At 44.7% G+C, this 25105-nt stretch overlaps 1 long non-coding RNA gene across 4 annotated transcripts in view; it reads left to right on the forward strand.

The window, feature by feature from the left end:
- The window catches only part of LOC143806536 (uncharacterized), a 273894-nt gene that overhangs the window by 167915 nt on the left and 80874 nt on the right, over positions 1-25105 (forward strand). The window contains exon 3 of one of the 4 annotated variants that reach the window (XR_013221499.1): positions 24849-24918. The exons of the other annotated variants lie outside the window; for them this stretch is intronic. This is a non-coding gene — a long non-coding RNA (uncharacterized LOC143806536). The remainder of the gene's footprint in view (positions 1-24848; positions 24919-25105) is intronic. 4 annotated transcript variants of the gene reach the window in all.

The following is a 25105-nucleotide window of genomic DNA, read 5'->3' on the forward strand; positions in this document are numbered from 1 at the left end:
TGAAAAATCAGGTCATGTGTGCCTTGGAACTGTGATTTATTGTGCTTGGACTGTACTTTATTGCAAAGACTGTGTGTTGCCATTTACCGCCAAAAGTTCCCGCCAAAAGTCGCCGCCATTGCAGCGTCCCAGGGAGCGCGGAGGAAGAAGAGGGGCGTGCCATGGGAGGAGACTACCAAAGCGGCGCCAGAAGTAGCGACCGCCCCCTCCGACTCCTGCTGTGAGAGGACGACTTACCCAGCAGCCGAGGAGAACCGCCCCCTGACTTGCAATGGCGGGAACGAGGTGAAGGAGGAGCCCGACCTCGGAGAAATGGCGGAGCCAGGTGCATGCGTTGCCGCCGAATGCCCGACAGCGACGATGAGCAGCAAGTGCCCGAGCCACAGCGAGGTGATCCTGGCCTGCCCCTGCCCATCAGAGACGGACTTGCGTCCACCGCCGGTGAAGGACCTGAACTCCTTGGAGCCGCCAGTGGAGGAGCCGAGCTTACATATCCCAGCCACGGAGCCATGGAGGGCGGAGCCACATCCAGAGACCACTCCGGAAGAGCCGCGGTCCGGGCTGCAGCCGATTCCAGTGTCCTTGTCAACGGACCGGAGCGACACCGGTGGAATCACAACAGGCGCAGGTATGGACGGCACCCCTACTCCCCCGGCCGATTCTGCTCTCCCGACCGATCCGGCTCCCCTGACCGCTCCTCACCCCAGCAACAATAACCGTTTCTTCTCAGTGGAGCGGGTAGTCCTCACCCCCGACGCGATGGGGAAGCTGTTACCTCCACTACCGACCAAGATGGGGGAACCCATAGATGTAGGCCCGGACGGGGTGATCCTCCGGTGGGACACCCCCTGGAATGAGCCGTATGGAGCTCCGGGGGAGAGCCTCACCCTTGCGGTACTTACCTGGGAACAGTATAAGCAATGTCTAATACAACACTGGAAAGATCGAGACGAGACCGAACAACATGACACACAACGTAGGAAGTCTGCGCACGGCAGGAATGCTTTAATACATGTAAATAGTTATTGTTATACTGTTTTGCTGCTAAACCCATTGAGGGTTAACTCTTAAAGGGATCCCTTTGTTTACCCGGGATCCCTATTGTTTTGTTTGCTTTTTCTACCTTCCCCTGTTATCAGGAACTGCCGCCATCATGAACAGTGCATGATACAAACTGCTTGTAAATAGTTCGCACCTTATTAAAGGTGCTCCCTACTGGTTTTACTTAAAGAGAGACTCTTTGCGAAGATACTGCACCGGAGCTTTTGCTGAGTATGGACTGGTAGCTTGAGAAGATGTGCTACCTCATAAAGACTTGGTCCCCTCTTAAAGGGGATGTTCACGTATTGCGCTGATGAACCGTATTGCCTTAAGACAGTTGGGTGGCAATAATGTCTTGGAAAGAGAAAGTAATAATGTTGATATGAACACATTAAATGTACCTAACTAGTTAAATGTGAAAAGTGTTTGATAATGTTGATGGAAGAACGAGGACAGGAAGTGAACCCGTAGGGGTTAGTTGGTGAGTCCTCCTAGGAGCCATACAGAGAAGGCTCAGTAGTTTTGAACTGAAGGAAAAATGTTATGTTCTATACTGTGTATAGTAGTTGAAAAGGCAGTAGGCCCGGGCTGAAAGGGGCGGTCCTGTAAAGAAAGGAGAGGCAGTAGGTCTGGAGCCGTTAGGACAGGCGGTCCTGCAGATTTAAAGAAGGGGAATGAAGTTAATTGCCTTATAGTGTGTTATAAGAAGGTCTTTAGTGGATTCAGAGTGTACATCCTTAAAGGCAACATTGAATTAATGTCTAAAAATTGTTGCACTTAGTAGAATACCCGGTTGGGTAAAGAGAGTTATTTATAGAAAAGTTATTTAAAAGTATTTAACCATGTTTGTAACGTTCAAGTGTCCTCACCTCCCATAAAGGGAAGCTCTGTTCAAGTATACTTATTGTTATTGCACTCAACAAAATTGTATGTCTTTTTGCTAACCTGTATTGTTGTTTTCTTCCCAGTCCAGGAGTACTGGATTTAACCGGGGGGGAGTGCAGCGCCCCAGAGTCCTGGTCGTTGCAGTACTGTGGCTCCGCCACTAAGGGGAGCTATGGTACGTCCGATGGCACTGAAGGAGTTCATCTGACCAGGTATCACAGACACCAATACATTTCACAGTCGGGCCTCCAGGGGGAGCTAAGGGTTCTATTCATTAGGCCACTCCTCACCACTGTGGGTAAACTGGGGGTCAGGCAGGAAGTTAGACAGAAAGCTGACTGGGTTGGAACCAGGCAACACCTTGTGGCAGAGGGTGTTGTGGGAGAAGATTCGGTAGGGTCCCTGTCAGGGGTGGGATCCTGACAGAGGCCTGGCTACAAGAAGTAATGTAACGGGACCGTGCCTGCTCAGCATAGCGGCGGTGCCCAAGGAAGGATTAGAAGCGAGATAGATTGTGCTGAGTGAGAAACGAGATCAAAGCAAGAAGGAGAATACCAGTAGGAGTCGTGCTGTGAGACCGAGGCAACATCCTACTGAGGCGCACTACCGGCGGCCGGAACGCCGAGGGAGTATTACAATATTCAGCTTCAGGCAATACTCTAAACCAACGGCAGGACAGTCAGTCTAAGGCGGGCTGTCTCACCTAAATCACCTATGCAGTCTTGGGGGGCAACTTGTGGAGAGGGGCGACTCTAGGGTCCCGGAAGAGCTCCGAGCCTACCCGTCATACGGGTGCCGTCCTAACCGCAACATCAGGGAGGGACAGAGGATTAGCAGAACATCATCTAATCGAGTTGTGAGGGAACTTAAGAAACGGACACAACAGTTGTGGGGACTTTCCGTAAGCACAGCAGAGAAGGACCGCAACACCTAGCGCTAGAAGGAAGGCACAGATTTCCACCTGTTAAGAGAACTCTGGAGGTGCCATTGGACCGGCCGGACTTGCGCAGCCTGGTTATCCGGATTCCGGACTGAGGACCCAGAGATCTTCAGTAAAGAGGTAAAGAGACTGGTGTCCTCGTTATTTACTGGACCGCACCACCACCATCCATATCTTATCTATCACTGTACGCCCCTCGGCAGGGTCACGGACCGGGCCTAGCCACCGTGACAACCCCAGAGCAGAGACTCAGAGGCCCGGTACCGGGTACCCCTCGGCCCTGCGGCAGTGGGGGCGCTACATAGGCACTACGGGGTTTAAGGTTTATACCTATGTTGGATCTCTACATGTTTATTTTGCATAGTCTTTGATATAGGGACTATGGGGTTCAAGATCTGAGATACCTACCTTATAAGGAAAGAATTTCACCCTATGATATGTTATCCACCTTCCTCCACCTTAGAACAGTATTTTGTTGTCCCACTGACCTAATAAATTAAATGTATTTAAGATCACAAGATATTACTAAGCCTATAGGTCTTATGCAAAGTTGATGCCTAGCCAGGAGTTGTGTACATACAACTTTATTGAATATCATATTGTAACACTGGATATACCATGTATGTTCTATCCTTTGGAATGTTTTAGATGTTTTTAAATTGTGTGTAGTGCTTTCTTGGTGTGGAAATAAAATATTTTGTATTTTGTGTTCAAGAACCTTTGTGGAGATCCTATTCTTTATGCATGTAACTTTTTCTTAAACGTTTTTTGGTTGACTATATTTCACATGCATCTCAGTGATCCCATTGGTTGATTTAATTAATATTTGATGGTGCCCACTTCCAGTAAATTTAAGAATGGAGTCATCATTTACAATGTTAATGAGCTTGGTACATCGCTCTTATCTTGTATTACATTATCCAGTCACATCCAGAGCTGCATTCAAAATTCTGCTGTCACATTATAGCACAATCATTTTGATAACTGTCATGCAAAGCATAGGGCTTTATATTATTATTATTATTATTATTATTATTATTTATTGTTATAGCGCCATTTATTCCATGGCGCTTTACAAGTGAGGAGGGGTATACATAATAAAAACAAGTACAATAATCTTGAACAATACAAGTCATAACTGGTACAGGAGGAGTGAGGACCCTGCCCGCGAGGGCTCACAATCTACAAGGGATGGGTGAGAATACAGTAGGTGAGGATAGAGCTGATCGTGCAGCGGTTGGTTGATCGGTGGTTACTGCAGGTTGTAGGCTTGTCGGAAGAGGTGGGTCTTCAGATTCTTTTTGAAGGTTTCGATGGTGGGCGAGAGTCTGATGTGTTGTGGTAGAGGGTTCCAGAGTAGGGGTGATACGCGAGAGAAATCTTGTATACGATTGTGGGAAGAGGAGATAAGAGGGGAGTAGAGAAGGAGATCTTGTGAGGATCGGAGGTTGCGTGTAGGAAAGTACCGGGAGATGAGGTCACAGATGTAAGGAGGAGACAGGTTGTGGATGGCTTTGTACGTCATGGTTAGGGTTTTGTACTGGAGTCTCTGGGCAATGGGGAGCCAGTGAAGGGATTGACAGAGGGGAGAGGCCGGAGAATAGCGGGGGGACAGGTGGATTAGTCGGACAGGAGAACTGCATTTTTCCCTGTACTAAACCATTGCAGAGCTTTTATGGTTGTGCTACAGTTTGCTATGACTCAGGAATGACTCCTCATTATGGCTCACTTGGTTAGGTGAAACCTAAGCGATCAGGTGAGCAGCATGGACTGGAGGTGAAGATGCAGCGTAGCTGAACTTTTCTGATGGCGAGTGGATAAGCATGGACCAAACAGCAGGAAATGCAGCCTGGCAAATGGGCAAAGAGAGTTTGAAGCACTAAGTATAGCAGTGCCAAATGTTCGGATAGCACAGCAGCAGCAGAGATGTATAGACCTGGTGGTATCTTGCACCAGGAGTTTAGTTATACAAAGATACAGCAGAGTTGTGTAGTGTGGGTAGCACCAGGATAGTTGTGACAAGTTGATTATTCTGCAGTTTGACACAGCAGAATTGAGAATGCGATTGTAACAGGTTAAGTGTTATCAGGTACCTTGATTGTAGAGACAAATGTGTGCACAACACAAAGATTAGTTGAGCGGAGTAAGTTATGTAGAATCTTGGTTCAGCAGAGTTGTAGTTGTGGATGACAGAAAACAGGAGTAACAAAGGCGATAGTTTCACACCTGGCTGGAACTAAGCAAGAAATGTATACTACCTGAATACTCAGGCTGACAGCAACCACCTGAGCCGACCATAAAAGACCTTGAATAATGACAGAGGACTATGCCACATACCCGGCACTGGGACTTAACACCACAGCTACCTTTACAGCCCCTATAGTCCTTATAGTCTCTCCGGTGGGGAAAGAGATGGCCTGGTGAGACTGCCCCCTTTAATATCATGCAGAAAACATAAATCTTGTTACCAGCTCCGCACAATAGATGACACCACACAACAAGAGCAGTCAGTGTGTAGTTTGCCTTGATAATCAGCTCATTCTTGGCATACTACATGGATCTCTGATGAATGACCCCCTGCTGCTAGTTAAAATGAAACTGTGTAATGAGTATTGGATTTCAGTTTATCCTAAAATGTGAAGCGTCCCCGAATCAGCGACGCAGCCGTCAGCGTAAATTCATTAGCATTTATAAATAGGCGAGTTTAATGAGGAACACTCAATCCTTTTTCTCCTTTTGCCGAATGTTTTCATATTTGTTATTTAATGTGAATGTTTCAGACATTACAGACCAGAACCAAATCACTTTATCTTCCAGCAATCTCGATACTTTGTGAGTTAGAAACTTTGTTTCACATCATGTTACAGAGTTTCTCTTGAGAATCTATATACAGTAGATGAAACTTTCTGAGGGCGAGAAGCCCAGAATGGAGAACACAGGAGCTGCACAGGTAACTTTTTCATTAATCAGGATCCTACTTTGTTTTATCTGAACTTCTATTGATTTTTGGAAATTCTGGTTTTATAAGATAATTCTGCTTTGGAAAAAAACGATATTTAAAGGGATCCAACAGGTTTTTTTTTACACAGAGGAGTAGCGGTATGGCTAGGTAGAGGTTTATCCTCGAATAAAAATTCTACTTTTTTTTGTACCAGTCATGAGAAATCTAGCATAGAATTCATATGCAAATCAGGCTGAAGGTGCACAGGGGGAGTATCAATGCACTTAGACTGCTCCTTTCATGTTCCCAGTGCACTTCATACTATCTAAAACATACACTCACCGGCCACTTTATTAGGTACACCTGTCCAACTTCTTGTTAACACTTAATTTCTAATCAGCCAATCACATGGCGGCAACTCAGTGCATTTAGGCATGTAGACATGGTCAAGACAATCTCCTGCAGTTCAAACCGAGCATCAGTATGGGGAAGAAAGGTGATTTGAGTGCCTTTGAACGTGGCATGGTTGTTGGTGCCAGAAGGGCTGGTCTGAGTATTTCAGAAACTGCTGATCTACTGGGATTTTCACGCACAACCATCTCTAGGGTTTACAGAGAATGGTCCGAAAAAGAAAAAAAATCCAGTGAGCGGCAGTTCTGTGGGCGGAAATGCCTTGTTGATGCCAGAGGTCAGAGGAGAATGGGCAGACTGGTTCGAGCTGATAGAAAGGCAACAGTGACTCAAATCGCCACCCGTTACAACCAAGGTAGGCCTAAGAGCATCTCTGAACGCACAGTGCTTCGAACTTTGAGGCAGATGGGCTACAGCAGCAGAAGACCACACCGGGTACCACTCCTTTCAGCTAAGAACAGGAAACTGAGGCTACAATTTGTACAAGCTCATCGAAATTGGACAGTAGAAGATTGGAAAAACGTTGCTTGGTCTGATGAGTCTCGATTTCTGCTGCGACATTCGGATGGTAGGGTCAGAATTTGGCGTAAACAACATGAAAGCATGGATCCATCCTGCCTTGTATGGAGCATCTTTGGGATGTGCAGCCGACAAATCTGCGGCAACTGTGTGATGCCATCATGTCAATATGGACCAAAATCTCTGAGGAATGCTTCCAGCACCTTGTTGAATCTATACCACGAAGAATTGAGGCAGTTCTGAAGGCAAAAGGGGGTCCAACCCGTTACTAGCATGGTGTACACAATAAAGTGGCCGGTGAGTGTAGATAGTGGACATAATGCAAATTGTTCTTCCCAATGAAAATATCAGTGCCCCACTAACATCAAGCGGTGCAGACCGGATCTGGTCTGCTGACCATGCATGGACTTTGCAACACTTTATTATGGGCAACTTTGCATATTACCGTACTTTCCCATGATATTTGCCTTAAAAATAGGTTTCCATGTTGAGTTGGGTCTCTTCAGTGACTCTGATTGTTGTCCAAGGCATCTCAATCAGCAATCTAGAACTTTGCCCTGTACTGATGAGGGGCAATAAACCTGAAACAATGTCTGTGGTTTAGCTTTTATTACCTACTTTGCATATTCGTCGAAGAGGGCTGTACAATTATAAGGTTGACCCTGTATCAGAAGTAGGGGTCCCATTGCAATTTTTGCAATATGGCTTTCACTTTTTGCTGTGTTCACAACTCAAAAACTTGAGTTATTATGCTGTCAACGATATGTGACCCTCGAAGGAAAGTCTGCTGCATTATCCAAATCATCAATAACACCCCCACAACCCAATGCTGACTGAATAAAACGAAACCTATTCCCAGCCAGTGTTTGTCACAGCAGATGAATGACAAAGACTTCATAAAACTTGGATTGTATTTCTCAGGAGCAGAATTGTCCTGTGACATTGGTCGTCCTTCACAGACAAGCTCTCCCCGTCTGGAGATCAAAGCTCCCGGAACACAGATTTTATGATTAATGTTAGAACAGAGGGGAGGGAAAAGGTCAATGTTCCCAGTCATCTGATGCAATTTTCACGGCACCCTGAGCAAGCCACCAGTCAGAATGAACCTGTCACTTATAAAAAAGTTTATTCTGGAGGAATTTGTATATAAATAGTGAAATAGTTTCAGAATTAAAGGGAACGTCCATCTGTCAATAAAGGAATAGTTGTAGTGAATCGGAGGTCCGATAAAGGTCATAAGGGTTTATTATAAGGGAAACTATATTATAGGACAAGACATATCTGTGTTATACCGGTACACAGTAAGTGCAATCATCGTAAGGGACACTAGATCCATGGCGGGGTGAGACTTCTCATGGAGAAAGTTATAAACAAAAAGTTCATAAATCTCAAACTTCATCTTATTAATGTGATTGATATGTCTTAAATGGCTCCTGAGGTTGCAATTGTTTTATTGCTGGCCAGATTGCAGTGTGGGGACTAAGGTATCACTTGTGGTAAACCCTTAAACCCTGCAAGGAGGCATGGCGTTTCCTGAAAAAGGGTCCGAAGAACCCTACCCCCAGAGTAGTCCCCAGTTCACCACACTTGTATATACAGGAGATAAAACAAGATCCACCAATCACAATAGAAGATGCCACAGATCACTTTCTCCCCGTCCTGTACAAGGACTGATAACACCTCTATATACAGTAGATAACACAGGATCAACCATTCACAATAGGTGATGTCACAGCTCACCTCCTCCCCCTCCTGTACAATGACTGATAACATCTCTATATACAGTAGATAACAGAGGATTCACCATTCACAATAGGTGATGTCACAGCTCACCTCCTCCTCCTGTACAATGACTGATAACACATCTATATACAGTAGATAACACAGGATCAGCCATTCACAATAGGTGATGTCACAGCTCACCTCCTCCTCCTGTACAATGACTGATAACACCTCCTATATACAGTAGATAACACAGGATCCACCATTCACAATAGGTGATGTCACAGCTCACCTCCTCCTGTACAATGACTGATAACACATCTATATACAGTAGATAACACAGGATCAACCATTCACAATAGGTGATGTCACATTTCACCTCCTCCTCATCCTGTACAATGACTGATAACATCTCTATATACAGTAGATAACACAGGATCAACCATTCACAATAGGTGATGTCACAGCTCACCTCCTCCTCCTGTACAATGACTGATAACATCTCTATATACAGTAGATAACACAGGATCAACCATTCACAATAGGTGATGTCACAGCTCACCTCCTCCTCCTGTACAATGACTGATAACTGTTATGATCCTCAGTGGCTTAGGATCACAAATCTAACCAGCAAGTAGAAGATAATAGGACGAGCTCTGGGGATGTGGTAACTGGACTGACCGCAAAACCTGATCCTAACCGCACACACTAAAGGTAGCCGTGGAACGTTTCCTGAAATCCTAGACGTCTCTTCACGGCCTGAGAAACTGACTACCCCTAAAGAGAAAGTAAAGACCTCACTTGCCTCAGAGAAATAACCCCTGAGATATAGAAGCCCCCCCACAAATAATAACGGTGAGTTAAGAGGAAAAGACAAACGCAGAGATGAAACAGGTTAAGCAAATGAGGCCCGCTAACGCTAGATAGCAGAAAATAGCAAGGGATCTGTGCGGTCAGTAAAAAACCCTATGCAAAAATATCCACGCAGAGAATGCGAGAACCCCCACACCAACTAATGATGTGGGGGGAGCAGCTCAGCACCCCAGAGCACCAGCAAGCAGGGAAATCACATATTAGCAAGCTGGACAAAACCCATCATATACTAGGAAACATCTTGAACACAGATGAGCAAAAATATGCAAACAAAACTTAGCTTCTCTTGGAGAGACTGATAACGGATGTAGACAGGAGCAATCAGAAAGCACTGAATACAACGACAACAGGCAAGGAATGAAGGACCAGGTGGATTAAATAGGAAACCTAACTAGCAGATGACGAGACAGCTGATCCCAGCCAGAACCTGCAAAATAACAAAAAGAGCCACCAGGGGGAGCCCAAAGAGAGAACTCACACAGTACCACTCACGACCACAGGAGGGAGCCCGGAAACAGAGTTCACAACAGTACCCCCCCTTGAGGAGGGGTCACCGAACCCTCACCAGAACCCCCAGGGCGATCAGGGTGAGCCACATGGAAGGCACGAACCAAATCGGCCGCATGAACATCAGAGGCGACAACCCAGGAATTATCCTCCTGACCATAGCCCTTCCACTTAACCAAATACTGAAGCCTCCGTCTTGAAATACGAGATCTTCTCCACCACGTATTCCAATTCTCCCTCAACCAGCACCGAAGCAGGAGGCTCAACAGAAGGAACCACAGGCACCACATACCTCCGCAACAAAGACCTATGGAACACATTATGGATGGTAAACGATGCCGGGAGGTCCAAACGAAATGACACAGGGTTGAGGATTTCCAAAAGTTTATAAGGACCGATAAAACGAGGTTTAAACTTAGGAGAAGAAACCCTCATAGGAACATAACGAGAAGACAACCACACCAAATCCCCCACACGAAGTCGGGGACCCACACAGCGATGACGGTTAGCAAAGCGCTGAGCCTTCTCTTGTGACAACGTCAAATTGTCCACCACATGGTTCCAAATCTGCTGCAACCTATCCACCACAGAATCTACCCCAGGACAGTCAGAAGACTCAACCTGACCCGAGGAAAAACGAGGATGAAAACCAGAATTACAAAAAAAAGGCGAAACCAAAGTAGCCGAACTAGCCCGATTATTAAGGGCAATCTCGGCCAATGGCAAAAAAGTCACCCAATCATCCTGGTCAGCAGAAACAAAACATCTCAAATAAGTTTCCAAGGTCTGGTTAGTTCGCTCGGTTTGGCCATTCGTCTGAGGATGGAAGGCCGACGAAAAAGACAAATCAATGCCCATCTTAGCACAAAAGGACCGCCAAAATCTGGACACAAACTGGGATCCTCTGTCAGACACAATGTTTTCAGGGATGCCGTGCAGACGAACCACATTCTGAAAAAATAACGGAACCAAATCGGAGGAAGAAGGCAACTTAGGCAAGGGCACCAAATGGACCATTTTAGAAAAACGATCACAAACCACCCAGATGACAGACATTCTCTGAGAGACCGGAAGATCCGAAATAAAATCCATGGAAATATGCGTCCAAGGCCTCTTAGGAACCGGCAAAGGCAAAAGCAAACCACTGGCACGAGAACAGCAAGGCTTAGCCCGAGCACAAATCCCACAGGACTGCACAAAGGAACGCACATCCCACGACAAGGAAGGCCACCAGAAGGATCTAGCCACCAAATCTCTGGTACCAAAAATCCCAGGATGACCCGCCAACACTGAAGAATAGACCTCGGAAATAACTCTGCTGGTCCATCTATCTGGGACAAACAGTCTCTCTGATGGACAACGGTCAGGTCTATCCGTCTGAAATTCCTGTAACACCCGTCGCAAATCTGGGGAAATGGCAGACAAAATTACCCCCTCTTTGAGGATACCAACCGGCTCAGAAACTCCAGGGGAGTCAGGCACAAAACTCCTAGAAAGAGCATCAGCCTTCACGTTCTTTGAAACCAGGAAGGTACGAGACCACGAAATCGAAACGTGAGAAAAACAACAACCAACGAGCCTGTCTAGGATTCAACCGCTTGGCCGACTCAAGATAAATCAAATTTTTATGATCAGTCAAGACCACCACACGATGCTTAGCTCCCTCTAGCCAGTGTCGCCACTCCTCAAATGCCCACTTCATTGCCAACAACTCCCGATTACCAACATCATAATTTCGCTCAGCCGGCGAAAATTTTCTTGAAAAGAAGGCACATGGCTTCATCACAGAGCAATCAGAGCTTCTCTGTGACAAAACAGCCCCTGCTCCAATTTCAGAAGCATCAACCTCGACCTGGAAGGGAAGAGAGACATCTGGCTGACATAAAACTGGAGCCGAAGAAAACCGGCGCTTCAGCTCCTGAAAGGCCTCAACGGCCGCAGGAGACCAGTTAGTCACATCAGAACCCTTCTTGGTCAAATCAGTCAAAGGTTTAACCACACCAGAAAAATTAGCAATGAAGCGACGGTAAAAATTAGCAAAACCCAAGAACTTCTGAAGACTATTAACCGATGTAGGTTGAGTCCAATCATGAATAGCCTGGACCTTTACTGGGTCCATCTCAATAGAAGAAGGAGAAAAAATAAAGCCCAAAAAGGAAACTTTCTGGACTCCGAAGAGACATTTGGAACCCTTCACAAATAAGGCATTAGCACGCAGGACCTGAAATACCATCCTGACCTGCTTCACATTGGATTCCCAATCATCTGAAAAGACCAAAATATCATCCAGATACACAATCATAAATTTATCCAGATATTCTCGGAAGATATCGTGCATGAAGGACTGAAACACAGAAGGGGCATTAGAAAGTCCAAAAGGCATCACCAAGTACTCAAAATGGCCTTCGGGCGTATTAAATGCTGTTTTCCATTCATCGCCCTGTTTTATACGCACAAGATTATACGCACCGCGAAGATCTATCTTGGTGAACCAACTAGACCCCCTAATCCGAGCAAACAGATCAGACAACAATGGTAAGGGATACTGGAATTTGACCGTGATTTTATTTAGAAGGCGATAATCTATACAGGGTCTCAATGAACCATCCTTCTTGGCCACAAAAAAGAATCCCGCACCAAGAGGGGACGAGGAGGGGCGAATATGTCCCTTCTCCAAAGACTCTTTTACATAGCTCCGCATAGCTGCATGCTCTGGTACAGACAAATTAAACAGTCGTCCCTTAGGGAACTTAATACCAGGAATCAAATTTATAGCACAATCACAATATCTATGAGGAGGTAGGGCACTGGATTTGGGCTCATCAAATACATCCTGGTAGTCCGACAAAAACTCAGGGACTTCAGAAGGAGTAGAGGAAGCAATAGATACCAAGGGAGCATCGCCATGAATTCCCTGGCAACCCCAACTCAACACAGACATTGCTTTCCAATCCAGGACTGGATTATGAGCCTGCAACCATGGCAGACCCAACACGACAACGTCATGCAAATTATATAACACAAGAAAGCGAATCACCTCCTGATGTGCAGGAGTCATACACATGGTCACTTGAGTCCAGTATTGAGGTTTATTCTTGGCCAATGGTGTAGCATTAATTCCCTTCAATGGAATAGGGAACTGTAATGGCTCAAGGATAAAACCACAGCACTTGGCAAATGACAAATCCATCAGATTCAGGGCGGCACCTGAATCTACAAAAGCCATAACTGATATAAAAAGGAGAACCAAGAGTATACTAAATATACCATTTATTGCATCAAAATATTCATACATAATAAAAATGGATATTATATCTTGAGTACATGTCAGTTAACATGTACTCAAGATATAATATCCATTTTTATTATGTATGAATATTTTGATGCAATAAATGGTATATTTAGTATACTCTTGGTTCTCCTTTTTATATAATTTGTATATGAGTGATTCTAAATAGTTGGATATTTTCATTTTTTGACTGGTACTTTTCTAATAAAAAGCCATAACTGAGTAGGATGACAGAGAGCAAATCAAAGTAACAGACAAAATGAATTTAGGCTGTACAGTACCAATGGTGGCAGATCTAGCGAAGTTTTTTGTGCGCTTAGAGCATGCTGAGATAACATGAGCAGAATCACCACAGTAAAAGCACAACCCATTCTGACGTCTATGATTTTGCCGTTCAATTCTGGACAGAATCCTATCACATTGCATAGACTCAGGTTTCTGTTCAGCCAAAACCGCCAGATGGTGCGCAGGTTTGCGCTCCCGCAAACGCGATCAATCTGAATGGCCAAAGCCATTGACTCATTCAGACTCGCAGGCGTGGGGAACCCCACCATAACATTCTTAATGGCTTCAGAAAGACCTTCTCTGAAATTTGCAGCCAGGGCACACTCATTCCATTGAGTAAGCACCGACCATTTCCGAAATTTTTGACAATACACCTCAGCTTCATCCTGACCCTGAGAGAGAGCCAGCAAGGCCTTTTCTGCCTGGTTCTCAAGATTAGGTTCCTCATAAAGCAATCCAAGCGCCAGAAAAAACGCATCCACATTCAGCAATGCAGGATCTCCTGGCGCCAGGGAGAAAGCCCAATCTTGAGGGTTGCCACGTAACAGGGAGATAACAATTCTAACTTGCTGAGCGGAATCACCAGAGGAATGAGGTCTCAAAGAAAGAAATAATTTACAATTATTCTTAAAATTCAGAAACCTAGATCTATCTCCAGAAAAAAACTCAGGAATAGGTACTTTTGGCTCAGACATAGGACTGTGAACAACAAAATCCTGAATGCTTTGCACCCTTGCAGCAAGATGATCCACACTAGAAGTCAGACTCTGAATATCCATGTCTGCAGCTGAACTCAAAGCCACCCAGAGATTAAGGGGAGGAGAGAAGCAGGACACACTGCAGAGCAGAAAAAAAAAATTTAACTCAGGATTTCTCTTATCCCACTTTTGCGATGCATTTAACACTTTGGGCCTGTTGTACTGTTTTGATCCTCAGTGGCTTAGGATCACAAATCTAACCAGCAAGTAGAAGATAATAGGACGAGCTCTGGGGATGTGGTAACTGGACTGACCGCAAAACCTGATCCTAACCGCACACACTAAAGGTAGCCGTGGAACGTTTCCTGAAATCCTAGACGTCTCTTCACGGCCTGAGAAACTGACTACCCCTAAAGAGAAAGTAAAGACCTCACTTGCCTCAGAGAAATAACCCCTGAGATATAGAAGCCCCCCCACAAATAATAACGGTGAGTTAAGAGGAAAAGACAAATGCAGAGATGAAACAGGTTAAGCAAATGAGGCCCGCTAACGCTAGATAGCAGAAAATAGCAAGGGATCTGTGCGGTCAGTAAAAAACCCTATGCAAAAATATCCACGCAGAGAATGCGAGAACCCCCACACCAACTAACGATGTGGGGGGAGCAACTCCGCACCCCAGAGCACCAGCAAGCAGGGAAATCACATATTAGCAAGCTGGACAAAACCCATCATATACTAGGAAACATCTTGAACACAGATGAGCAAAAATAAGCAAACAAAACTTAGCTTCTCTTGGAGAGACTGATAACGGATGTAGACAGGAGCAATCAGAAAGCACTGAATACAACGACAACAGGCAAGGAATGAAGGACCAGGTGGATTAAATAGGAAACCTAACTAGCAGATGACGAGACAGCTGATCCCAGCCAGAACCTGCAAAATAACAAAAAGAGCCACCAGGGGGAGCCCAAAGAGAGAACTCACACAGTACCACTCACGACCACAGGAGGGAGCCCGGAAACAGAGTTCACAACAGATAACACCTGTTGTGAATTCTATTTTTGGGCTCCCTCTAGTGGTCACAAGCGGTACTGTGTAGTGTTGTCTTTCTGCAGGTTGGCTGCATCAGCTGGTTCGTTATCCTTGGTTGGTTTCCTGTTTAGCTCACCTGGAGACTCAGTTCCTTGCCTGCTATCAATGTATTCAGTGCTCTTCAGTTTCCTTGTGTCTACCTTGCTCCCAGTCTCTCCAAGACAAGCTAAGTTTTTGTTTGATCATTTTTTGATTATCAGTGTTCATTATGTTTTTAGTCCAGCTCGCTAAAATGTGATTTCCTCGCTTGCTGGTTGCTCTAGGGGACTGAGTTTCTCCCCCCACACCGTTAGTTGGTGTGGGGGTTCTTGAAGTCTCAGAGTGGATATTTTGTAAGGGTTTTTTACTGACCGCATAGATTCCTTTTTCTATTTTCTGCTATCTAGTATTAGTGGGCCTCATTTGCTGAATCTGCTTTCACCCCTGTGTATGTGCCTTCCTCTTACCTCACCGTTATTATCTGTTGGGGGCTTCTATATCTTTGAGGATTATTTCTCTGGAGGCAAGAGAGGTCTTTTCTTTCTCTCTAGGGGTAGTTAGTTCCTCAGACTGGCTCGAGACATCTAGGATTTTTAGGCACGTTCACCGGCTACTTCTAGTGTGTTTGGATAGGTTCAGATTTGCGGTCAGTCCAGTTTGCCACCTCCCTAGAGCTTGTCCTATGTTTGTTACTTAGCTGGAGTAATTTGTGATCCTCAACCACTAAGGATCATAACAGTATAGCAGGCCAAAAAGTGTTTAATGCATCGCAGAAGTGGGATAAAAAGAAGACCTGAGTACATTTTTTTTTTTCCTCCCGCTTTTCCTTTGCTGCAGTCTGTTTAGCTTCTTTCATCCCCTTGAACTCTGGGTGGTTTTGAGCTCAGCTGCAGACATGAATGTTCAGACTCTGACTTCTAGTGTGGATCATCTTACTGCACGGGTGCAAAGTATTCAGGATTTTGTTATTCATAGCCCTATGTCAGAACCAAAGATACCCATTCCTGAGTTGTTTTCTGGAGATAGATCTAGGTTTCTAAATTTTAAGAATAATTGTAAGTTATTTCTATCTCTGAGACCTCGTTCCTCTGGTGATTCCGCTCAGCAAGTTAAAATTGTTATCTCCTTGTTGCGTGGCGACCCTCAAGATTGGGCTTTCTCTCTGGCGCCAGGAGATCCTGCATTGCTTAATGTAGATGCATTTTTTCTGGCTCTTGGACTGCTTTATGAGGAGCCTAATCTTGAGAATCAGGCAGAAAAAGCATTGCTGGCTATCTCTCAGGGTCAGGATGAAGCAGAGGTGTATTGTCAAAAATTTCGGAAATGGTCGGTGCTTACTCAATGGAATGAGTGTGCCCTGGCTGCAAATTTCAGAGAAGGTCTTTCTGAGGCCGTTAAGAATGTTATGGTGGGGTTTCCCACCCCTGCAAGTCTGAGTGATTCTATGGCTTTAGCCATTCAGGTTGATCGGCGTTTGCGGGAGCGCAAATCTGCTCATCCTTTGGCGGTATTTTCCAAACAGAGACCCGAGTCTATGCAATGTGACCGAACTCTGACCAGAATTGAGCGACAAAGTCATAGACGTCAAAATGGGTTGTGCTTTTACTGTGGTGATTCTACTCATGTTAACTCAGCATGTTCTAAACGCTTAAGAAAAAAATCTAAACCTGTCACCATTGGTACTATACAGCCTAAATTTATTTTGTCTGTTACTTTGATTTGTTCTTTGTCGTCCTACCCGGTTATGGCTTTTGTGGATTCGGGTGCTGCCCTGAATCTGATGGATTTGTCGTTTGCCAGGCGCTGTGGTTTTGTCCTGGAGCCTTTGGAATTTCCTATTCCTCTGAGGGGAATTGATGCTACGCCATTGGCTGAGAATAAATAAGCCTCAGTATTGGACGCAAATGACCATGTGCATGACTCCCGTACATCAGGAGGTGATTCGCTTTCTTGTTCTGCATAACTTGCATGATGTTGTCGTTTTGGGTCTGCCATGGCTGCAAGCTCATAATCCAGTTTTAGATTGGAAAGCTATGTCTGTGTCAAGTTGGGGTTGTCAGGGAATTCATGGCGATACTCCGTTGGTGTCGATTGCTTCTTCCACTCCTTCTGAGGTCCCTGAGTTTTTGTCTGACTACCAGGATGTATTTGATGAGCCCAGGTCCTGTGCCCTGCCTCCTCATAGGGATTGTGACTGTGCTATAAATTTAATTCCTGGTAGTAAATTCCCTAAGGGACGACTTTTTAATTTGTCTATACCAGAGCATGCCGCGATGCGGAGTTATATAAAGGAGTCTTTGGAGAAGGGACATATTCGCCCATCCTCTTCCCCTCTTGGTGCAGGTTTTTTTTTTGTGGCCAAGAAGGACGGTTCTTTGAGACCTTGTATAGATTATCGTCTTCTGAATAAAATCACAGTCAAATTTCAGTATCCTTTGCCACTATTGTCTGATTTGTTTGCTCGGATTAAGGGTGCCAGTTGGTTCACCAAGATAGATCTCCGTGGTGCGTATAACCTTGTGCGCATTAAGCAGGGAGATGAATGGAAAACAGCATTTAATACGCCCGAAGGCCATTTTGAGTACTTAGTGATGCCTTTTGGACTCTCTAATGCTCCTTCTGTGTTTCAGTCCTTCATGCATGACATCTTCCGAGAATATCTGGATAAATTTATGATTGTTTATCTGGATGACATTTTGGTCTTTTCTGATGATTGGGAGTCCCATGTGAAGCAGGTCAGGATGGTGTTTCAGGTCCTGCGTGCTAATGCTTTATTTGTGAAGGGCTCAAAATGCCTCTTCGGAGTACAGAAGGTCTCCTTTTTGGGTTTTATTTTTTCTCCTTCTACTGTGGAGATGGACCCAGTCAAGGTCCAGGCTATTCATGACTGGACTCAGCCCACGTCTGTTAAGAGTCTTCAGAAGTTCTTGGGTTTTGCTAATTTTTACCGTCGTTTCATCGCTAATTTTTCTAGCGTGGTTAAACCTTTGACGGATTTGACCAAGAAGGGTTCTGATGTGACTAATTGGTCTCCTGCGGCCGTGGAGGCCTTTCGGGAGCTGAAGCACCGGTTTTCTTCAGCTCTAGTCTTGTCAGCCAGATGTCTCTCTCCCCTTCCAGGTCGAGGTTGATGCTTCTGAGATTGGAGCAGGGGCTGTTTTGTCGCAGAGAAGCTCTGATGGCTCTGTGATGAAGCCATGTGCTTTCTTTTCAAGAAAGTTTTCGCCTGCCGAGCGGAATTATGATGTTGGTAATCGGGAGTTGTTGGCTATGAAGTGGGCATTTGAGGAGTGGCGACATTGGCTCGAAGGAGCTAAACATCGTGTGGTGGTCTTGACTGATCACAAAAATCTGATTTACCTTGAATCTGCCAAGCGCCTGAATCCTAGACAGGCTCGTTGGTCGTTGTTTTTCTCCCGTTTCAACTTCGTGGTCTCATACCTGCCTGGTTCGAAGAACGTGAAAGCTGATGCACTTTCTAGGAGTTTTGTGCCTGACTCTCCGGGAGTTTCTGAGCCGGCTGGTATTCTCAGAGAGGGAGTGATTTTGTCTGCCATTTCCCCAGATTTGCGACGAGTGCTGCAGAAATTTCAGGCGGATAGACCTGACCGTTGTCCACCAGAGAGACTGTTTGTCCCGGATAGATGGACCAGCAGAGTTATTTCCGAGGTTCATTCTTCGGTGCTGGCGGGTCATCCTGGGATTTTTGGTACCAGAGATTTGGTGGCTAGGTCCTTCTGGTGGCCTTCCTTGTCGCGGGATGTGCGTTCCTTTGTGCAGTCTTGTGGGATTTGTGCTCGGGCTAAGCCTTGCTGTTCTCGTGCCAGCGGTTTGCTTTTGCCTTTGCCTGTTCCGAAAAGGCCTTGGATGCACATTTCCATGGATTTTATTTCGGATCTTCCAGTATCTCAGAAAATGTCTGTCATCTGGGTGGTGTGTGATCGTTTTTTCCAAGATGGTCCATTTTGTGCCCTTGCCTAAGTTGCCTTCTTCCTCCTATTTGGTTCCTCTATTTTTTCAGAATGTGGTTCGCCTGCACGGCATTCCTGAAAATATTGTGTCTGATAGAGGATCCCAGTTTGTGTCCAGGTTTTGGCGGTCTTTTTGTGCTAAGATGGGCATTGATTTGTCTTTTTCATCGGCCTTCCATCCTCAGACTAATGGCCAAACCGAGCGAACTAATCAGACGTTGGAAACTTATTTGAGATGTTTTGTTTCTGCTGATCAGGATGATTGGGTGACTTTTTTGCCATTGGCCAAGTTTGCCCTTAATAATCGGGCTAGTTCTGCTACTTTGGTTTCGCCTTTTTTCTGCAATTCTGGTTTCCATCCTTGTTTTTCCTCGGGTCAGGTTGAGCCTTCTGACTGTCCTGGGGTGGATTCTGTGGTGGATAGGTTGCAGCAGATTTGGAACCATGTGGTGGACAATTTGAGGTTGTCACAGGAGAAGGCTCAGCGCTTTGTCAACCGCCGCCGCGGTGCGGGTCCCCGACTTCGTGTTGGGGATTTGGTGTGGCTGTCTTCTCGGTATGTTGCTATGAAGGTCTCCTCTCCTAAATTTAAGCCTCGCTTCATCGGTCCTTATAAGATCTTGGAAATCCTTAACCCGGTGTCTTTTCGTTTGGATCTCCCAGCATCGTTTGCCATTCATAATGTGTTCCATAGGTCTTTGTTGCGGAGGTATGTGGTACCTGTGGTTCCTTCTGTTGAGCCTCCTGCTCCGGTGCTGGTCGAGGGCGAATTGGAGTACGTGGTGGAGAAGATTTTGGATTCTCGTATCTCTAGATGGAGGCTTCAGTATTTGGTTAAGTGGAAGGGCTATGGTCAGGAGGATAATTCCTGGCTTGTCGCCTCTGATGTTCATGCGGCCGATTTGGTTCGTGCCTTCCACGCGGCTCATCCTGATCACCCTGGGGGTCTTGATGAGGGTTCGGTGACCCCTCCTCAAGGGGGGGTACTGTTGTGAATTCTATTTTTGGGCTCCCTCTAGTGGTCACAAGCGGTACTGTGTAGTGTTGTCTTTCTGCAGGTTGGCTGCATCAGCTGGTTCGTTATCCTTGGTTGGTTTCCTATTTAGCTCACCTGGAGACTCAGTTCCTTGCCTGCTATCAATGTATTCAGTGCTCTTCAGTTTCCTTGTGTCTACCTTGCTCCCAGTCTCTCCAAGACAAGCTAAGTTTTTGTTTGATCATTTTTTGATTATCAGTGTTCATTATGTTTTTAGTCCAGCTCGCTAAAATGTGATTTCCTCGCTTGCTGGTTGCTCTAGGGGACTGAGTTTCTCCCCCCACACCGTTAGTTGGTGTGGGGGTTCTTGAAATCTCAGAGTGGATATTTTGTAAGGGTTTTTTACTGACCGCATAGATTCCTTTTTCTATTTTCTGCTATCTAGTATTAGTGGGCCTCATTTGCTGAATCTGCTTTCACCCCTGTGTATGTGCCTTCCTCTTACCTCACCGTTATTATCTGTTGGGGGCTTCTATATCTTTGGGGATTATTTCTCTGGAGGCAAGAGAGGTCTTTTCTTTCTCTCTAGGGGTAGTTAGTTCCTCAGGCTGGCTCGAGACGTCTAGGATTTTTAGGCACGTTCACCGGCTACTTCTAGTGTGTTTGGATAGGTTCAGATTTGCGGTCAGTCCAGTTTGCCACCTCCCTAGAGCTTGTCCTATGTTTGTTACTTAGCTGGAGTAATTTGTGATCCTCAACCACTAAGGATCATAACAAACACCTCTATATACAGTAGATAACACAGGATCCACCATTCACAATAGGTGATGTCACAGCTCACCTCCTCCTCCTGTGCAATGACTGATAACACCTCTATATACAGTAGATAAGACAGGATCAACCATTCACAATAGGTGATGTCACAGCTCACCTCCTCCTCCTGTACAATGACCAATAACACCTCTATATACAGTAGATAACACAGGATCAACCATTCACAATAGGTGATGTCACAGCTCACCTCCTCCTCCTGTGCAATGACTGATAACACCTCTATATACAGTAGATAAGACAGGATCAACCATTCACAATAGGTGATGTCACAGCTCACCTCCTCCCCCTCCTGTACAATGACTGATAACATCTCTATATACAGTAGATAACACAGGATCCACCATTCACAATAGGTGATGTCACAGCTCACCTCCTCCTCATCCTGTACAATGACTGATAACATCTCTATATACAGTATATAACAGGATCCACCATTCACCTTAGGTGATGTCACAGCTCACCTCCTCCTCCTGTACAATGACTGATAGCACCTCTATATTCATATATGCGTAATCATAAAGCACCAAAATATCATGTAGCTGAGGGTATATATCCCTCTCTGAACACCCCAAAGGTGTCCTATCCAATGGACAACTCCAATAACATAAAACCAAGAAAAAAGGAGTATGAATGTCCCAAACACCATATTTAAAAGCCATTAACAACCTTTATTAAATCAAACAATAATAAACATATCCAACACAATTCTATGTATACATGTGGTAAGCAATATATACCAACACAGAGGTATCAAAGAGGAAACATAACGGTACACCAGGTTATATGTGAGTCACACAATTCATCCCTAGGGTAAATATCAAGTGCATCAATAAAAGAATGGCGACATATAGGGCCCTATAACAAGTTATAAACATATGATCCCCATGTAAAGTAAAGGGTCCAAGAATCCGCCATTAAACCAGTATAATTGCGCACTTACCCATTATTACTTGTAGAGGGGAGTGGCCCACACTTCACCCGGCGGCCCCGGACGCGCGTTTCGCGGTATAGCTTTATCAACATGATAAAGCTATACCGCGAAACGCGCGTCCGGGGCCGCCGGGTGAAGTGTGGGCCACTCCCCTCTACAAGTAATAATGGGTAAGTGCGCAATTATACTGGTTTAATGGCGGATTCTTGGACCCTTTACTTTACATGGGGATCATATGTTTATAACTTGTTATAGGGCCCTATATGTCGCCATTCTTTTATTGATGCACTTGATATTTACCCTAGGGATGAATTGTGTGACTCACATATAACCTGGTGTACCGTTATATTTCCTCTTTGATACCTCTGTGCTGGTATATATTGCTTACCACATGTATACATATAATTGTGTTGGATATGTTTATTATTGTTTGATTTAATAAAGGTTAATACTGGCTTTTAAATATGGTGTTTGGGACATTCATACTCTTTCTTTTCTTGGTTTTACCTCTATATACAGAGTAGATAACACAGGATCCACCATTCACAATAGGTGATGTCACAGCTCACCTCATGCGGTAACCCTTTATCCCCTAGAATCCAAAGGTAAATTTAATCTTATACCATTACCACCTTAGACCACAGTTGATATCACTGTTAACCCCTATTGGATACTCCCTATTAATCACTCTAGCCCACCAGGAATAATATCAGGGGTGCATAAATGACAATATATTAACATTTATTAAGAAAGTTCTTGAAGTCAGAAAGAGAATAATTACGGGGCATCTTGCTGTTTCCACCGTGGACATCATTACTTTTTGACCACCTTGCACCTTTAATAAAACATTGTATGATGTATACACCTTTCTATGAAGTCTCCATTTCTTAGTTACACTTTTCTGTGACAAAAAAAGGAAGGAAAGTAACAATCCCCTTGTATCAGTACAGAAAGCACCATGTCACCATGCCGGGGCTGCGCTGCCACGTATCGTCTGTACCGTCGCCTGTAGCAAGGCTCAGACACAATGACTATGCCTAACCTTCCACTACTGAAACAAATTACAAGTCAATTTACTTTCCCCGGGGCTGTAATGCGTCCGGCACAGATCACATTCTCCGCTTACTTGCTTAAATCTGCGCAGGTTAAGAGAGCAATCAAATAATGGAATTGAAATGGAAAGAAATATAAATAATCTTCCGTCTTTAGAGCTGTAAATTAGCTGCTAGACGCATCGTAGGGAACATCTGAGATTTCATTGTCACCAAGACGTCCCGGGTTATGGGTGACTTATTGCTACAGAGGCTTTTTGAAAAGTTGAAAATGCGATTTTTGCTTATAAGTATCATTTTTTTGCTTCAGTTTCTTGCATAAAAATGAAAAATCATGAAAAAAATGTAATAAAGGTGAAGTGGCTGCGAATCAGCAATGTCGTCTGCCTCTAATAATGTCGACACAACCACACCAGCACTACAGGGTGATATTTAAAGGAAAGCGCCTAAAAGTACAAACAGCACTGCGTCTCTTCTGGGCTATGGACTGCACATCAGTTACAATCATTTACATCCCCAAACCTCCTAAGATCGGAAAAGACGGTTCAAAGAGAAGAAAACAGCGGACAATCACAGGTGGGGCGACACTGGATCAACCTAGGACCATGATGTGATGACCAAACAGAGGACAGAACTCTGGAAAAAAAATAATAGTCGTCTTTATTGGTAACAATAGTTCAACACGTTTCTACTTCGTAACTGGGCCTTCATCAGGTATATTACGTAATGGAGTGGAATATCTACTCCCTTTACATAGATAACTGCAGAATGTTCTGCTTGTAAACTATTCCTGATGAAGACCTCATTTATTGATATAAGTAATACAACACGTTTCTACTTCGGAACTGGGTCTTCATCAGGTATAGTATGAAATAAAGTGGAACATGTTCTCCACTTTCTTACATTACTGTAAAATGTTCTGCTTGTAAACCCTTCCTGATGAAGACCCTATTTGCTGATAATTAGTAGTACAACACGTTTCTACTTCAAAACTGGGTGTTCGTCAGGTTTATCATGAAATGAAGTGCTACGTGTTCTCCACTTCCATACATTACTACAGAATCTTCTGCTTGTAAACTATTCCTGATGAAGACCCCATTCTGGAGTAGAAACGTGTTGTTCTAAGGCTATCAATTAAGCAGTAGACTACTATTATTGGAAAGTTCTGTCCTATGTTCAGCCATAATATCCTAGTCCTGAAAAGATCAGGCGTAGTTCCAAAAGTGATTGCCTGCTGTCTGTGAACCCACAGTGTCCACTTTGAGGCAAATGTATAAAAGCCCTGTCCCAATTTCCCAGCCAAAAATCAAAAAATGGGACATTAAAAGGATGTGATACTAATTAGCTCAGCATCCTCCCTGACTTCACCTCTTTTTCAATCCTTTAGTAGCAGATTGTTGTCTTATCTCCTGGATCTAGGCAGATGATCTGTATAAAATGCACCAAAGCTCCTGCAGAACCTCGTTTTAAAGTAAGGTCTTCACGTAAATTAAACTCATGTTAAATTTCCACCCCCCGCAAAGATATTCTGCAGAAGCTGAAAAGTTTGGGTTTTATTACGAATACAATCCGCTTGGTGATGATAGAGATCCAAGGACAATGACAAGGAGGAATGTTGACTGAAGTTGTCATCCAAGCTTGCACTCTGTCTGCCCAGTGTCTGGTGACTCAGCCATTGCTGCAGTTCGTGTTCCTTTAATATCCGAGAAGCCATTGTTATAGTTTGTCAGTTTCTTTCTTTGCCATGACAATTGCCTTAAAATACCGCAGGAGGGGCTTGTTATGTTGGGCCTCACATAGGGCAGTGTGTGCTCTTTACGATACCGGTGGACACTCATCTCAGTAAATGTCTCCGGTAATTACTCTCTCCGGCTTTCTCTTAGGTCACTATTTTCTTTACAGAAAGAACCTGAATGCAACTCAGAAGCGCAGCGCGGCCTTCATCACCGCCTCTCCAGAAGACATCATGAAGGTAAAGAGAAACTGCTCACCTCAAAGTCCCCGGAGCTGAAATCCGTGTTACGTTGTGTCCTGCCCCAATTTATAAATGATACAACATGGTACATGAAATATTCAGCAGAGGTCAGACCCTGACAGCAGCCAACACAACAAGGACCGCAGAAACACACACAGCCCAGCACTATAAGGAAAGGTTTACA

This window comes from Ranitomeya variabilis, chromosome 2 (genome assembly GCF_051348905.1).
Source record: "Ranitomeya variabilis isolate aRanVar5 chromosome 2, aRanVar5.hap1, whole genome shotgun sequence".
Lineage (NCBI taxonomy): Eukaryota > Metazoa > Chordata > Amphibia > Anura > Dendrobatidae > Ranitomeya > Ranitomeya variabilis.